Consider the following 18,000-nt stretch of genomic DNA (forward strand, 5'->3'; position numbering starts at 1 on the left):
ATTTTGGATCACTTGTTGCTCCCTTGTCCTTGGGATCGTCAACACCACCTCCTTTCCCCCACCTACCCCTCTCCATGTCCCCCCGGAACCACCGGTCCCATTGTTTTCTCCTCCAGACTGTTCATCCAGCCTATCTTATCTAGGTAGATTTGCAGAGATAATAATATGCACCAAAAAACAAGGCATAGCAAGACAAAGCGACAAAAGGGAACAAAACAGTGACAACAAAAAAGAAAACCAATGAGCCAGAAAAGAATAAATTAATTTTTTTTAAGAAAATTTTTAAAAAATTTAAAAGAAAGAAAAACCTTTAAATTTATCAAGGTCTGATTTTTGACCTCTAGGCATGTCCTCCAGTGAAGTCCGATGGGGTCCCACGCTCTGGCCCTAGAGTTTATCCTTTGCACTCCCCTGGGAGCTCCCTGCTCTGCTCCCCCCATTGCTCTGCCGCATGCCTTTAGTGTTTTGCCTTGGTGTCATGGGGTCAGACCAGACCAATCCGGACACTGAGTCTCCAGTGTTATCACCCATAGGGCCATGGGTCAGCGAGGGACGTTGTGTCTCATAGTGGGATCAGCCATATGGTCCAATCTGCATTGGCTGTTCGGAGCGGGGATATCGTCCTCCAGGCCTGGTGGGCCAGGATGTGCTCCATTCTCTCTTCCTCCCCATTCATTTGCTCCCATGTGCTCTGATCAGACATGTCCTTCTCCTCAAGGATGGTAAAACTTTGTGTCACGTACTGTGGCCATGTAATCAGGAAAGGCTAGTCTCTAGAGAAAGACAACATGCTTTGTAAAGAGGAAGGTCCTCAAGGAGAGGATTGGCGCAGAGGCTGCAACAAGGGACCCAGGCATAGAAACAATATTGAGGATGGTGCAGGACTGGGTAGAGTTGTTTTTTTTTCTGAGAGTCATAACTGACTTGACACCATGTAACAATAACAAAAAATGCTGATGTTATTGCTAGCTGTCGTCAAGTGATGACGTGATAACCTCCGTGGGCAGTAAAACAACTCACTTCTTAGTCCTGTGCCGTCTTTCTGATTGTTTGGGATCAGATCAATGTGACCCATCCAGTGTTCGCTAGCTGAGTTTTTTCAGTAGATGAGCAAGTCTTTCATCTTAGTTCCTCTTAGTCTGGAAGCTCCCCTGACACCTGTTCAATATCATAGCAACTTGCAAGCCACCACTATTGGAGAGTTGGTAGCTATGCCTTCTGTGCATTAGTCAAAACTAGGCATAGGTCTTCTCCATGCTTATGTCTCAATTGAGCTGAATTACCACTTAGGCCTCCCACCGAACCACTTCTGCTCCCTATGTTCTAAGTAAAAGCAGCCCACCAAAAAAAGCCACTGCCACAGAGTCAATTCGGACACATGACAACCTGACGTAAGCTTTCCAAGACTGTTCATCTCTACAGGATCAGACAAACATCTTTCTCCCACTGTGTGGCTGGTGGCTTTGAACTGCTCTCTTACTTCTCAGTCTTGATAGTTTTTCTTTCCTGGGTGAATCAGTTGTGATCCAGTAAAGAACACTGGTACACTGGCTTTCTGTTGACAACGATTCCAAATATTTAAAACAATTGGTCTCTTATAAGCCACCGGACACATCTCCCCACTTTCTTTTCTGAAGTTAGCTGAGAAAACTTATTTCAGAAATCCAAAGCTCCTTGAGTCACGTAGCGAATGGGCTTTATTGCCTGTAAAGCCCAAATGAGGAAATGACTTTGGTCCACCTTATTGGTAGGTTTGAGGTTAAACAGCTGTCTGCCTTGATCATCTCGAGGCTTATACCCCCACACGTGTGCAGCTTGTTGGGGCTCAAGTCTGGCTGCACATTGGCGTGACCTTGTGGACTGAGAACTTCTCCTTCCCCAGGCTCCAAACTGCAGAGATTCTAATTCAGTCATCACTGGTGATTCTTAGACCTGAGTATTTTGTTAAAGCCTTCCAGGTCATTAATGTGCATGTAGGATTGACACCCTCTGGTGTGATATGGGGTGGGGTGGGGGGCTCACTGTCTTTGTCCTTAATTGATCACTTGCCAATGCCGATCTTTAACTTGTTTTCTATGTCTGCAAAGTGCAGCTCTGGGCTTCTCCCTTACTCATTTTCTTATTTTTTTCCTACCAAATGTTTTTTGCACATATTTTTCCCTTCCTCAACCTTGGACTTGCAAACAAACTGTTGGTTCATTCCAGTCCACTTAAACCATGACCTTCTATTGCTTGCTCACTTCGTTTATACTCCACCTGAAAAACGTTTCTTGTTCTTCATTGGGCTTTTCTTCTTTTGCAGGCAGGACATTCTCCTCAATTTCCATTTTTTTTCCATCACCACGTGTCTTTATTTTGGTTTTATTACGACTATGTGCAGCAAGTTATTTCTTTCTTTTCTTGGTGCTTCGTCTTATACTAATTTTTTCATCTGTAGTTGCCTTGGCTATCTTTTTCGTGTTCTTAATTTAAGTATGTTTCAAGATCTGAGAGAGTCTCTTGTACTTGAGCCTCATCTGTTTGCTTTTTGCATTTTCAAAATCCACCTGCCTGTTATTTTTAACATGGGACCAGTGGGTTTTGCTGGGGCCTTATTCAAAATATATACTGTGTCCTTGTTTATGACCTGGGAGGCATTTCATTGTGACACCTATGTCTGCTGGGCACCTATCTTCCTATTACGGCTCATGGAGTTGGGCCAGGTAAACTGTTCCAGCCCTCTAACATCTCATCACGTCTAGAATCACCTCACCTCAGCCCACAAGACATGCTCACCTGCCTTCTAGGTGTGCCCACCTCTCCCTCCAGGCAGTTGTCGTCAGCAACCTTTGCATTTCTAGGTAATGCTGAGCTGATCTCTATCCTCTGCCCACTGGAAAATCTTACAGGACTTCAGATAGTTCTTCCAAAAGAAATCATGGCTCTAACTTAGATGATCTTCTGGCAACTCTGGCTTCTGAGTAGATGGCAGAAGGCCCCTCAATTCATCCCTGGGATATTGCCGTGGGGGTTACCACAGCACAAGGCAGGTGGGGCCCCTCTTGGCCTTCTCCTTCAGATTTCAGAATGACCTCACTGGGCCTCCTCTGTCCTTTTCCCTCTGCTCATTCCCCAAGGTCTTTGCTTTCTACCCATCCCTTACGACTGCCACAGCACACCAAATCCAGAAACATCACACCGCATGTACAGTTTAGCATTGGGGCTGTGGCTTGTGTGTCCATGTTTACGAGACTATCTGCACCGCTCCCACTTTGATTTGTTACTTGGGATAGCACGTCATACTTTTAAGAGTGTAAGTTTCTAAAGATGTTAGGCTCAACTTGTAACTCTTATTTTATTTGTAAAGCTTATCAGTTTTAAACTAACATTACAATCAAAACAAAACAAAAACCCTTTCTTGGTGAACTTTTTAATTGCCAGCCAGTTAGATTTCCCAACCTAACATTTCAGTATTTCCTAAACATCTAAGCATTCCTTACAAAGTCTGAACTTCTAGATGTAATAAATCAGATTTCCTCAAATATGTATACATGGGCTACAAGCTTAACTCGTTCAATCCCAACTATTTTAACTAAAATCATAAGCTTAATGTGTCAGATCTTCCCAAATATTTCCAGATATTCCCAAATAATTCCCATATCGTAGTATCCTGATTCCAAAAGTTACTATTATCTCCAGCTCAATTGTATTAATGCCAAAGTTCGATTCATTTCTTCATTAAACCATTTTTAATTAGCATAAAACTAGTAGTTTGGGTGTTAGTTCTATGTGTAAGTATTGGTGACAGTTCCAACATTAGCAATGACATACATGGAGCAGTAGCATAAGTACCAGTACAAGGATTAGTGTTAATAGCAGTACCAGAATTAGCATTAGTAATGATATTATTGCTACTATTAGTACCAATATCAGCACAAGCACTGGCATTAGTATTAATTAATACTAAGACTTATATTGAGTTAATACTAGGATAAGGCCTGTACTAGCATTAATATTCATATTTCTAATAGTAACAGTATTACTAGTAGTGTGAGTGTTACTACCAGTACTCACATTCACGTTCATGTCAACGTTAGTATCCACTTTAATACTAAAACTAAAACCTACACGAGTATCAGTAGCAACAGTTATACTCATTCCTATGAGTACCAGCAGTGGCATTAAAATCAGTAGTAATACTGGGACCAGCAGCAGTGTGTTTATAATACCGTCTCAGAGTTGCAAGATTACGGAACTAAATAAGGAAAACAGATTTGATGTACAGTTATTGACTGAGAAGGTGGCTTCTGAGTTACAAAATCGCTGTTTTATTTGGAGACTTTGAACCGAGTCATGAAGAACTTCGTTTGACCAACTGGATGCTTCACCCAGAGTAGGTTTTTGTTGGGATATAGCCATCTGCACTGTAGTAGACTACGAACTGAAAGCTCGATAGTTGAATCTACCAACTGCTCGCGAGGAGAAAGGCTTGGCGATCTGCTCCAGTAAAGATGACAGCCTAGGGACCCCTTGGGGGCAGTTCTGCTCTGGCCTGTAGACTCACTATGAGCAGTCGTCAACTGGTTGAAACACCGCAATAGTGACGGGCTGGGGAAATTGGGATGGTTATCACCCTGGGTTCTGTAGAAGACCAATGACTCTCAATCCACTTGCTCACTGGAAAGGTCTGGGGTGCTTTTCAAAAACGTTGTCGTGTGCCATTGAGTAGAATGGCCCCATAGGGTGTCCAAGTCTCAAATCTTTATGGAAGGAGCCCTGATGACGCAGTGGTTAAGCAGTTGCCTGCTAACCAAAAGGTAGCCCACTCCATGGGCTAGATAGGGGGGCTATGGGTTCAAATTGACACAACAGCAGTGAGTGATCTTTATAGGAGCAGATCTCTAGGTATTTTCTCCTAAAGAGTCAATTCCAACTCATAGCAATCCTATGTAGGATTTTCAGGATGGTATATCTTTAAGGGAAGACACTCATCTTTCTCTTTCAGAGTGGTTGGTGGGTTTGAACCTCCAACCTTACACTTACCAATCCAGTGACCCAAATCATACTTTCAGATAGTCTGCTTTATGGATATAGGGTTAGTGCCAGGAACCCTGTTGGCTTAGTGGTTGCACATTGGGTTTCTAACCACAAGTTCAGCAATTTAAAACCACCAGCTGCTCTGTGGGACAAAAACAAGGCGTTCTACTTCCTTAAAGAGTTACTGCCTCCAAAACCCACAGGAGCAGTTCTACTCTGTCCTATACAGTCCTTCTGAGTTGGAATTGACTCGATGGCAGTGAGTAAGGTGTGGTGCCATTTAATTAGGAAGACCGAAGAAAAATCTATGGGCTTGAATTGTGGTGCTGGAGAAGAATATTTAAAGTACAATGTAATGCCAAAAGGACAAACAAAATTGTCTTAGAATAAGTACAGCCAGAATGCTCCTTAGAGGCAAGGATAGAGAGACACCTCATCTTACATACTTTGGACATGTTGCCAGGAGAGACCTGTCCCTGGAGAAGGCCATCATGCTTGATAAAGTAGAGGGCAGTGAAAAGAGGAAGGCTCTCAAGGTGATAGATTCACACAGTAACTGCAGCAATGGGATCAAGCTTTGGAACAATTGTGAGGAGGGCGTTGGGAGGCTATGGGTTGGAACTGACTCGATGGCACCTAACAGCAGCATGAAAGGAATCTGTTTTAAAATCTCTTTACGTTGTTCTGCTACCAACACAGTTCTCACTCAGTGCAGCTGAGAGACATAACCAGCCATGAGATGAAAGTGAAGGAGGAGGGCTTTACTTTAGTTGGTCAAGCAAAGAGCAAGCAGGGCCTAGAGTCGCCAAGGAAGGCTGCCCTGACGAAAAGAAGGGGGGTTACAGTTTTATGCATGCACGCCAGGATGTACATTCAGGGGATTATGAATATGTAACAGATTTCGCCAAGATAGTCATGAGTATACATTAGGGTGGAATGATAAGTTTTGCCCAGAGCTGGTTTATTGGATCTCTCGCTTTCAAATGTCTTCTGAGTTGATCTGATGATGTCTTTCCATTAATTTTTGATTCCTTGACCAAAGGACTTTTGTTCTAAGATGACTTGAAGATTGTGACTGTCCATTTTGTGTGTGACCGGTGGGCCAGGTCTGGTCCTAACCTATATATACTCACTTGCTGTGATGCGAACTGTTCTGGGAGGAAAAGGAGCTCAAAAGAGACATTCAGGAAGGAAAGTACAGGTTAATTATGGGCATTAGGTGAGAGAAATCCCAACATCCTGTTCAACATCTCCTATTGTAAAGGTAGGTTCCTAGGGCAAGCTGTGGGATTTACATTACACAAGCTAAGCAGGTTGGGGATTGGTCTCAATTCCCCCATGTAGCCAGTACTGTACTGTAACCTCCACCTTGTTTGCAACACCATCTGAAATGCTTTCACTGCCAGCTTGCCCCTAATGGAACTGAGCAAAACTTGAGTTTGATAAGCATGCCTTTAGGTTTATCAGTGCGCATTTCCAGTCGTCTTTCCTGGGGGAAACCACACAGCCCTTGGTGCAATCATATGGTCTTTGTTGTTTGTGAGCGTCGTGAAGGACTAACATGTTCGTTCATAAGTTTTCTAATGCTTGGCAGTTCCACTTCTTTGCTCCTAGTCCCGGAATACCATTTTGTAAAATGTGTCCTTCAATTCCATTGTTTTTTTACCAGGAAGCAAATCTAACACAGGTCCTTGATGTAAAATTCTACTAATGTTACACACATTATTCAAAAGTGGGGTTGTTTGTTTTTGTTTGTTGTGGGCCGATGTAATTACTCTTTGGTGTTTCCAAAGGAACTTGAATACATTGTGCTCTGTTTTAAGTAAACTCATTATTATGTCTCAGCCCGACCACTTAAAATATCAAAGATCTCGGGTTCTCAGTCGCTATGACGACATCCTTTCTTTTTTCTGCCTTTCTCTGCTCATAATTAGAAAGTATAGTCAGCTTTGTGAATAATCGAGACCCCACGATGAAAAAACAATAGGGTTTATTTAGTATAGCTAGTATGTTGGTGAGTCATGGGAAACCATTCTTAAGCTTCGAAGGAAGGTGTGTTCCTTGACAGAATGGTGATGTCTGCTTGGACAACAGAAGGAGCAGGTGTTGACAGCCTGTGCTTGGCGTCGGTGTAACTCTTGAAGATATCTTTACAAGCATTTATTTACCCAAGTTGTCAAGAAGAAAAATCAATATCATAGCGGCCAGACGGTATGGGTAAAAAATGAACTATTATTGAGGATCCCAAATTTATTTGATGAAAGTAACCAATTGATTTGCTCATTCTTCCTAACATTGACTTTTCCACTTCTGGAGATGATACATATTTTGTGTTGGTAACAGAGGGTCAGTTGCTTCTTCAGTTCATAGATCTGCAAGCACAGCCTCTTACTCTTTACAAAGGTGTCGAAGTTTGATAATATGCATCAATGGCAAATACCTACATAAAAGACATGCTTTTAAATTTTAATTTATTTTTATTTCAACCCCCCCCCTTTATTGGGGCTCTTACAGATATTCTAGCAATCCATAGTTCAGTTAGATCAAGCATGATTGTAAAATTGCTGCCACCATCATTTTCAAAACGTTTTCTTTCTTCTTGCACTCTTTGATATCAGCTCTCCTTACTCTGCTCTCCCCCACCCTACCCCCAGGAACCTTTGGTATTATATTAAATACTATTATTATTGTTACTCTTTTTTTTGCTGTATCTTACACCATCCAATGTATCCATTCACCTACCATTCTGTAATTCTTTCCCCTTGAGTGGAGTGAGGTTTATAGTCATTGGTGCTATCAGTTCCCCCTTCTCCCCCACCCACCCCACTTTCTGTACCTTCAGGAAATCATTACTCCCATTACAATTTCTGAAGGGTTTATCTATCATGGATTTCATGCATCAAATGATCTTGATTATACAAATGAACATACACAAGTCTAACAGGATTGATAAGGTAAAACTAAGACCATAATAGTAGGGGGAGGAAATATTAAAGAACTAGAGGATAATTATGTGTTTCAACAGTACTATACTGCATCTTGGATCTATCATCCCTTCTGTGTGGCCCTTTTGTGAGGGACAATCCAATTACCTTACAGATGGATTTTGGGTCTCCACTTTGACTATGTTCCCTCATGTCAATTTGGTTGCTTGTTTTTGAACTTCTGATACCTCTTCCTGTTGACACCTCATGGTCACGTAGGCTGGTATGCTTCTTCCATGTGGACTTTGTTGTTTCCCTGAAAGACATACTTGATGAATCACTGAGAGTATGTATAGCCACTCTTGTGAAACCAGTAAATTATAAAGCAAATTATAGTTCTTCAAATGACTCTTATTATCCATAAGAACCATAAGATTGCATTTCTGACCCAGGACAACATCAAAGATCAATGGCAACATTTTAGACAAGCACTACCATTTTTAAGTGTCTACAGTCATTTAAAGTACATTATGCAGCCCAGCCTTTCAAGTGAAATTGCAGATAGTGTATAAATTAATTCACCATGGAACCATAACAAACTTTAAAAATGTATCCGTGTTGTTGTTTGTAGGTGCCGTTGATTGGTTTCTGACCCATAGCAACCCTATGTACAGCAGAACAGAGCACTACCCAGTCCTGCGTCATCCTCACAATTGTTTTTATGTTTGAGCCCATTGTTGTAGCAACTGTATCAATCGATCTTGTCGAGGGCCTTTTTGTTGTCATTGCCCCTCTACTTTTCAGAGCATGACATCCGTCTCTAGGGACTAGTCTCTCTTGATAACATGTCTAATCTATGTGCAATGAAGGATCGTCAGCCTCGCCCCTAAGGAACATTCTGGCTGTAGTTCTTCCAAGACAGATCTGTTTGTTCTTTTGGCAGACCATGGCTTGTTCAATATTCCTCGCCAGTACCATCATTCAAATGCATCACTTGTTCTGTGGTCTTCCTTATTTAATGTTCAACTTTCACATGCAGATGACGCAATACACCTTTAGTCCTCAAAGTAACATCCTTGCTTTTCAATTTTTAAAAGAGGTCTTGTGCAGTAGATTTACCCAATGCAATGCATCATGAGCATTGATTGTGGACCGAAGGAAGATGAAGTCCTTAACAACTTCAATCTTTTGTCCATTTATCATGAGGTTACCTATTGGTCCAATTGTGAGGTTTTTGATATTCTTTACACAGAGTGGTGATCCACACGGAAGGCTGTAATCTTGGAACTTCATCAGCAAATGTTTCAAGTCCCCACTTTCAACAAGCAAGGTTGTGTCATGTGCATATTACAGGTTATTAATAAGCTTTCCTCCAATTCTGCTGCTACATTCTTCTTCACATAATCCAGCTTCTCTGATGATTTGCTCAGCATACACATTGAGTGAGTATGGTGAAAGGATATAAGTTAATGCATACCTCTCCTGATTTTAAACTGTACAGTATTCCCTTGTTCACTTTAAGCAACTGCCTCTTGATCCAGGTACAGGTTCCACATGAGCCCAATGAAGTGTTCTGGGATTCTCATTCTTCTCAAAGCTATCTACAGTTTGTTATGATCTACACAGTCGAATGCCTTCCCACAGTCAGCGAAGCACCAATGAATATCTTTCTGGTGTTTTCTGCTTTCAACCATGATCCATTTGACATCAGCAGTGATGTTCCTTGTTCCACGCCTTCTTATGAATCCAGCCTGAACCTCTAGCAAGGTACTACTGCAACTGTTGTTGGATGACCATTGGCAAAATTTACTTGCATATGATATCAATGATATTGCTCTATAGTTTGACCATTCAATTGGGTCACCTTTCTTTGAAATGGGTACAAATATGGATCTCTTCCAGTCAGTTGGCCAACTAGCTGTCTTCCAAATTCCCTGGTATTGATTGATTGATTGTTTCCCAGTGAGTGATTCCAGTGCTTCATCAGCTTGTTGATATTACATCAGTTGGTATTCCATCAATTCCTAGAGCCCTGTTGTGGGTTAATGCTTTCAGTGCAGCTTGAACTCCTTCCTTTAGCACCATTGGTTTTGTTGCTCACATGCTACCTCCTGAAATAGTGGGATGTTGACTCTCTATTATTTTTTTAATTTTTTTTAAAATGTAGGCTGGGAACAAAGTGAATAGAATAATATTTTCTTCCAAGTCATTTTCCCAAGCCTGTTTTAATGTCCCAAAGTTGAATTAACTGAACAGGGAAGCTGCCCTGAACTGAACTCAACACTTTGGAAGACTCTCTATTCTTTCCATCTTCTTTTGATGCTTCTTGTATCATTCAATACTTTACTGAAATATTTTTTTAAGACTACAACTGGAGGTTTGAATTTTTTAACTTAAATTTTATTTTTATTAGGGCTCTTACAGCTCTTATCAAAGTCCATACACATATCCATTTTGTCAAACACATTCGTATATATGTTGTCATCATCTTTTACTAAACATTTTCATTCTACTTGAGCCCCTGGCATCAGTTCCTCATTTTCCCCCCCGCCTCCCCTACCCTCCCTTTCCCATGACCCCTTAAAAATTTATAAATTATTCCCCCTTTTCTTTCAGGCTTTACACCGACTGCTGTCACATTTCACCCACTTTCTGCTGTCCATCCTCCTGGGATGGCGGCCACACGTCGATCTTTGTAATCGGTTCTCCCTTACTTCTGCCCCCACCCTTACTCTTACCCTCCTAGTATAGCTGCTCCCCTTATTGGTCCTGAGGGGCTTATCTGTTCTGGATGCCCTGTGTTGTGAGCTCTTATCTGTACCAATATACATGTTCTGGTCTAGCCAGATTTGTAAGATAGAATTGGGGTCATAGTTGTGGGTGGGGGAAGCATTAAAGAATTAGAAGGTTGTGTGTTTCATCGGTGCTAAACTGCACCCTGACTAGCTCTTCTCTTCCTTGTGGTCCTTCTGACAGGGGTGTCACATTGACTACTGATGGGCTTTGGGTCTCCACTCCCCCCCCCATTCCCATTGATATGCTTTTTGTTTGTTTGTTTGATTGTTTTGTTTGGGGTCTTTGATGCCTGATACCTGATCCCATCGACACCTCATGATCACACTTCTTCCATGTGGGCTTTGTTGCTTCTCAGTTAGATGGTTGCTTGTTTATCTTTAAGCCTTTATGACCCCAGAAGCGGTATCTTTTGATAGCTGGGCACCATCTGCTTTCTTCACCACATTTGCTTAGGCACCCATTTTGTCTTCAGTGATAGGGTCAGGAAGGTGAGCATCACAGAATGCCGTGTTAGTAGGAAAAATTTGACTGAGTTCTTTCAGTTTAAGATATGATGAGTGTGTTCTTCCTTTTTGTTTTTCTAACTCTATGGCTGTACACATTTCATTATGATATTTTGCTGTCTTATGAAGCTGCCTTTTGAAATTTTCCATTCAGCTATTGAATTCATCATTTCTTCCATGTGACTTAGCTACTCTATGATTATGAGCAAGTTTCTGAGGTCTCTTCTGACATCTACTCAGATTTTTTCTCTTTTTTTCTGACTTTTTAACGGACTTTTACTTTCTTCGTGAATGATGCTCTTGATGTCCTCCCACAGTTCATCAGGCCTTCTGTCCTTAATGTCCAATACATCAAATCTGTTCTTGTGTTGTTCTCAAAATTTAGGTGGGATAGACTCAAGGTCATTTTCTGACTCTTGTGGCTCTTGTGGACTTGTGTTAATTTTCTTCAACTTCAACCTGAACTTACACATTAGCCATAGTCAACCCCTGGCCTAGATTTAGCTGCAGATATCGAACCTTTCCATTGTCTCTTCCCACAGTCAGTTTGATTCTGTGCATTCCATCTGGAGAAATCCACCTGTAGAGTCACCTTTTGTGCTGTTGGAAAAGGTTATTTGCATACTTACCTGGCAGGGGAGCTACCTTGATGATGAAGGTGGTTTTCCCAGGGCAAGGCTTATCCATTGCACTGCGGATGTGCTGACCGCTGTGATTTCCCCAAATGTGGGAAACTCGACTGCATAATTTGTGGTAGTGGGGGACTGCATTCACACTCTCCTGTGTTAAAAAAAAAAGAAAGCGGTATTTTCTGTGAAGTGTGGTGAAAAAATTAGATGGCACCCTGCTATCAGACAAAATAACATGTGGCGTCTTAAAGCCTTGTTTCCAAACAAGCAGCCATCTAGCTGAGATGACAACTAAGTCCACATGGAAGAAGCACACCGACATCACCAAAGGAATGATTGGAAGTCATATAATCTGAAGCCAAAAGAGGGAATAGTATCAGAACCTAAATTGTGAGAATCTGATTTTCAGAAAACTATGGATGACAGTGGGAGCCCGAGATATATTTGTGGGATCTCCATAGGAAATCAGTCTCCAGTAATTTCCCACTACTCCTAATAGAGGAATCGAAAGAACCTGGTTCCCAAACAGTGGACTGAAGATGTGACTTTAAAAAATCAAAATAATAAACCTGACTTGAATGGTTAAAACCCTGTGATTTGATCCCCGCTCTGATTCATGTCAGGTCCGATCTGGTTTGGAATATTTTTGTTTGTTCATGTTGGGGTTTATCTCTGATGTGTTTTGTCATTGGAGGTCACGCTCTTGAATTTTTGTTATATGTATTTCTGTTTTTCAGTATACATAACCCAGGATTGATGAAGCTATATGGACAGCAAATAGAATAAGCATTTCTGGGAAGTAAAGTGGTGATTGTGGGAAGGTTAAAAGGGAACTGATGTCAAGGAGTTCAGGAAGGAAAAGAGTGTTTTGAAACTCATTGTGGTAGCAATTGTAGACTACTGCTTGATGTTATTGAACTATGGAATGATATGAGATCTGCATTAAATCCTAATAACATTGTTTTGGAAAAAACAGGGTATTTGTTACGAACGATTCATTGGTCTTGCAAAATTCTATCATTTGATCATCAGCTTCATTTCTGGAATTTGCTCTAAACATAGAAGCAGTGTCTCTACAGTAATCCTTAATTTGATATTGAAAAAACATTCATCTATCTGTTTTGACCCTTGGTATCGAGGGGAAAAAATTTTTTTGAGAATGATTGGGATGCTTAACCTTGCTGTCTCTTTAAAATATTAATGAGTACAGTGGAGAAGAGCATTGTCTATATTTTTTCAGGATTGGATGAAGTTTTAATTATCCAGTAATTTATATTTCATAGCCCTTTATATGTCCTTTGGTGGCTAGACTTGCATTAAGTTTAACTAAAATCCTCCTCACCATCATCTTCCTCATCAACCACTGCCACCAGCTCACAACTCGTGTCACCACCATCAACACCTCCACCATCCACAGCATTGCCGTCACCATCAGTACCATCATCACCAGTATTGCCAGTTGACATTTAGCAGGCAGAGACATTCCAAGCAATTTCAAAACTTTCCAATCACTTCTGAAGTACCTAAGCTACTGTTTTGGTTCTTTTACTTGAAAGGTTGATCACATTTAGAGAATTTAATTATGAATGAAAAAGTCATAATAGTTACTAGGATCTTAAAACATGCTTCCAATGCCATGTTCGTCTTCATAGGAAGGCCTTATGCATTTTCTCTCCAAATTTCCAAGACAGTCACACACATGCTCACTGGTGGCAGAAGTATTGGGTAGGGATGTGAATGAGCTGGTCTTTCAATACTTAATTTGGATGCTAAAGGGAGCCAGTTAAGACTTTCTCTCCATATTACTTTCATTCAAGCTTCAACTTGCAGAACTCTGTCTGATGTAGCATTGAATTTTGCTTGTCATATCCTTAATGCTTCCTCTTAAATGTAAAGATAGAAAGGACCCCAGGGGACAGTTAAATTTGTCATCTTTGCCACCCCACAAACAAAAAGAGTTGTTCCTGTTTAGAATAAAAATCCTTCACAGAACCTTGTAGACAGAAGTGCCTTGGACAGTTTTCTCTCCTGAATTCGTGTCAGCAGATATTTGTATCCCTTTAGGAAATATCAAAAACTGTATTGAGCTCTGAGTCACCAGCCGCCATCCTGCCCTTCTGACAAATGACTGTGTGAGAAAGTTCTGTACTCCTCCTGGTGGCGAAAAGAAAAAACTAACACTAGCTCTCCTTATGGGAGGATATGATTGACAGAAGAATGAATGCATTTTTTTTTACTGTGGTGTTGGTGAACCACGTCGAATCCACCGTAGACTGCCAAAAGAACGAACAAATCAGTCAGAGGAAATGCAACCAAAATATTCTTTAGAAGCAAGGCTGGCACGACTTGGTTCCTTTGGCAATCCCAAGAAAGGCCAATGTCTAGAAAGGGCATCGTTTTGGGTAGTTTTGGTCAGAAGCTGAGTCGGCTCGGACTCCGAGTGACCCTGTGGATAACAGAATAAAACGCCACTTGTTCTTCTGTTTGAGATCATTGTTGCAGCCACTGTGTCCATCCATCATTTTGAGGGCTTTCCTCTTTGGGGATGTCCCTCTACTTTACCAAGCATGATGTCCTTCTCCAAGGACTCTTTACTCTTGACAATTGGCCTCGCCGTCCTTGCCTTTACGGAGCATTCTGACTGTACAGATTCTTTTTTTGGCAGTCCATGGTATTTTCAATATTCTTTGACCCCATAATTATTCAAACACATAGCTTCTTCTTCAGTCTTCCCTACTCAGTGTCTGTCTTCTACATGCATGTGAAACACTGGAAAATACCCTTGGGTGGGAGCACTTAAGCCAGTGGTTTTTAACCTTCCTCATGCTGTGACCCTTTCATACAGTTCCTCATGTTGTGGTGAACCCCAAACCATAACATTATTTTCGTTGCTACTTCATAACTGTCATTTTGCTACTGTTATGAATCGGGCAACCCCTGCGAAAGGGTCATTCGAACCCCAAAGGGGTTGCGATCCACAGGTTGAGAACCGCTGACCTAAGTCCTCAAAGTAATGTCCTTATTTTCCAACACTGTAAAGAGATCTTGTGCAGCAGATTTCCCCAGTGCAGTGTCTTTTGATGTCCTGACTGTTGTTTCCATGAGTATTGATAGTATATCCTTGACTTCAATCTTTTCTCAGTTTGCCGTGATGCTACCTATTGGTCCAGTTGTGAAGATTTTGGTTTTCCTTATACTGAGCTTTGTCCATACTGAAGGCTGCCATCCTTGATCTTCATCAGCAAATGTTTCAAGTCCTCTTCACTTCAAGCAAGCACGGTTGTGTTGTCTGCAGATTGCAGGTGGTTAATAAGCCTTCCTCTAATCCCAATACCATGTTCTTCTTCCTATAATCCATCTTTTTTATTATCATTCTTTCAACATACAGATTGAATGAGTATGATGAGATGATACAACCTTGGCACGCACTTCTCCTAATTTGAAACCATACAGTATTCCCGCCACTGCCTCTTGACCCATTTAGTTTCCTCATGAGCACAATGAAGTGTTCTGAGATTCCCATTCTTCTCAAGATTTTTTTTATAGGTTGTTATGATCCAAACAGTCAGATGCCTTAGCATAGTCAATGAAACACAAGTAAACCTCTTTCTGAGAGTCTCTTCTTTCAGCCAAGATGCACCTGACATCAGCGATGATATCCATTGTCCCATGTCCTCTTCTGAATCCAACCTGAACCTACGTAACTCCCCATCAGTGTCCTGCTGCAACCGTTGTTGGATGACCTGAAGCAGAATTCTACTGCCATGTAATATCAATTATAGTGTTCTATAATTTGAGCATTTTGGTTGGGTTAGTTTTCTTTGGAATGGGTACAACTATGGAACTCTTCCAGTCAGTTGGCTAAGTAGCTGTCTGCCAGATTCCCTGGCATCAATGAGTGTGTGCCTCCAGTGCCTCATCAGCTTGTGGAAACATTCATTTTTGGTAGAGGGCTAATGAAAATTAGAGAACACCTCAATGAGTTGGATGAACACAATAACCACAAAATTTGACTCACATAAACATAGTCTTCATTATCTTGTGCTCCTGTAACAGAAATACCCTGAGTGCATGACTTTAACCAACCGAAATTCATCCACTCACATTCTAGGAGGCTAGAAGTTTGATTTCAGGATGCAGGCTACATGAAAAGGCCTTTTCTTTCCATGTCTCCTGGTTCTAGGAGGTTCCCAACATGGTAACCTTGGCTCCACAGGTGTGCAATGCCCTCAGGTCTTTTTCATGGTGGTATTAAGTCCTTTCTATCTCTACTCTAATATTCCTATAGAGATGGACTCAAAAGACAACCTAATCCTGCCTCATTTGTATAAGTGTTTTATAACTGTTTCTACTCATGCCTCATTAGCATCATAGATTTACAGTATACCAGATACTTAGATTAGATCCCAAACTGGATAATAATTGCATAATACTGAGAATAATGGTCCAGCCATGTTGACACATTATTTGGCCAGGAGGGGAGAGGAGAGGGAACACAATTCAATCCATAACACATATCAACAGCCATGAAGAGGGCACAGGGCTGGGCAACATATTATTCTTGTATACATACTAAGGTCACCATGAATTAGAGCCAGCTCAATAGCAATCACCAACAACACCTTCTTCTGGGTTGAGTTATGTTTCCCAAAGGAGATGTTCAAGTTCTATCCCACGGTGCCTGTGAATGTGACCTAATTTGGAAACAACATCTTTGCAAGTGCAATTAATTGGGGTAACATGGTGTCATATGCCATAGGATGGGTCCTAATCCAATATGATTGGTGACTTTATGGGAACAGAATGGAAAGCGAGACTGGCAAAAAGAGAAGACAGCTAATGACAATGTGACAGGGAAGTAAATATGGTGCTACGCTGTCACAAGCTAAGGACTGTCTGGGATCACCATAAGGTAAAAGAGACAAGAGAGGATCTTCTCCCAGAACCTTTAGAGAGAGAATAGCCATGCTGACACTCTGAATTCAGACTACCATTCCCCCAAACTGTACAGATGAAATTCTGTTGTTTAAATTGTCAATTTTGCTATACATTCCTGCAAATCAAAATCATGTGCTCAATTTTTATCTCAGCCCCTTTGAGTGTTTTATTTCTTTGAACAACTGATTTTTTTAAAAAAAATCATTTTAGTGGGGGCTTGTACAACTCTTATCACAATCCATACATGCATCCATTGTGTCAAGCACCTTTGCACCTTTGCTGCCATTATCATTCTCAACCATCTGCTTTCTACTTGAGCCCTTGGCATCAGCTCCTCATCTTTTCCCCTCCCTCCATGGCCCCCTCCATCATGAACCCTTAATAATTTGTAAATTGTTATTTTGTCATATCTTACACTGTCTGACATCTCCCTTCACCCATTTTTTTGTTGTCCATCCTCCAGGGAGGGGCTATATGTAGATCCCTATAACCCGTTCCCCCTTTCTACCCCACCTTTCCTCTACCCTCCTGGTATCGCCACTCTCACCACTGGTCCTGAGGGGTTCATCTGTCCTGAATTCCCTGTGTTTCCATCTCTTATCTGTACCAGTGTACATCCTCCGGTCTAGCCAGATTACAGCAACTGATTTTTATCTTCTAAGGTCATTGGCATGAAAGGGAGTTAACAAACTGGTTCGATGCTGGGCTTTAGGTACAACTTGAGAAAGTATCTATGTCCAGTGTCAAGATTGTTTCAGGATCACAGAAGTATATTCAGTTTTTTGGTCAGAGGATGAAGCTTTAAACCTCAAGATCATAGCAGTAGATGTTGGGCATATTTTGTTGTTATTGCCTTTGAGCTGAGAAGACTAAAATTTTAAATACACCTAACTCCTCATTCATCGAGGTAGTAATTTGGATCCAAAGGCCAGATTATTATGTGAACATCAGTATTATTTGAAAACGGAGGCTGTCCACATCAGATCACAAAACCAAGGATACCTACATCATTACATAACTGCCAAATTGCATCCTTCCACAACTGCCAAACCACCGAGAGTCATGGCCCAGCCGTGTTGACACATAACCTTAACCATTACTGCCAGCGTTCCTCTTACCTCTCATCCTGGTATTCTTCCACAGCCAGTCTTTTGCTGTTAATGTGCAAAATAGATAGTAGTGGTTTTTTTTCTT

The 18,000-nt window shown here is 41.3% G+C and overlaps 1 protein-coding gene and 2 non-coding genes across 3 annotated transcripts in view; 2 read left to right on the plus strand and 1 right to left on the minus strand.

The window, feature by feature from the left end:
• ARHGAP6 (Rho GTPase activating protein 6) overlaps positions 1–18,000 on the plus strand; it is a 266,673-nt gene that overhangs the window by 45,252 nt on the left and 203,421 nt on the right. The window lies entirely within an intron of this gene.
• LOC115869829 lies at positions 10,100–10,231 on the minus strand. Its single transcript, XR_004046389.1, has one exon. It is a non-coding gene; the product is annotated as a small nucleolar RNA SNORA36 family (small nucleolar RNA).
• On the plus strand, positions 11,861–12,022 carry LOC115869841. Its single transcript, XR_004046400.1, has one exon. It is a non-coding gene; the product is annotated as a U1 spliceosomal RNA (small nuclear RNA).

Source organism: Echinops telfairi, unplaced genomic scaffold (assembly GCF_000313985.2).
Source record: "Echinops telfairi isolate 266 unplaced genomic scaffold, ASM31398v2 ScPeMD7_53;HRSCAF=182, whole genome shotgun sequence".
Taxonomy (NCBI): Eukaryota; Metazoa; Chordata; class Mammalia; order Afrosoricida; family Tenrecidae; genus Echinops; species Echinops telfairi.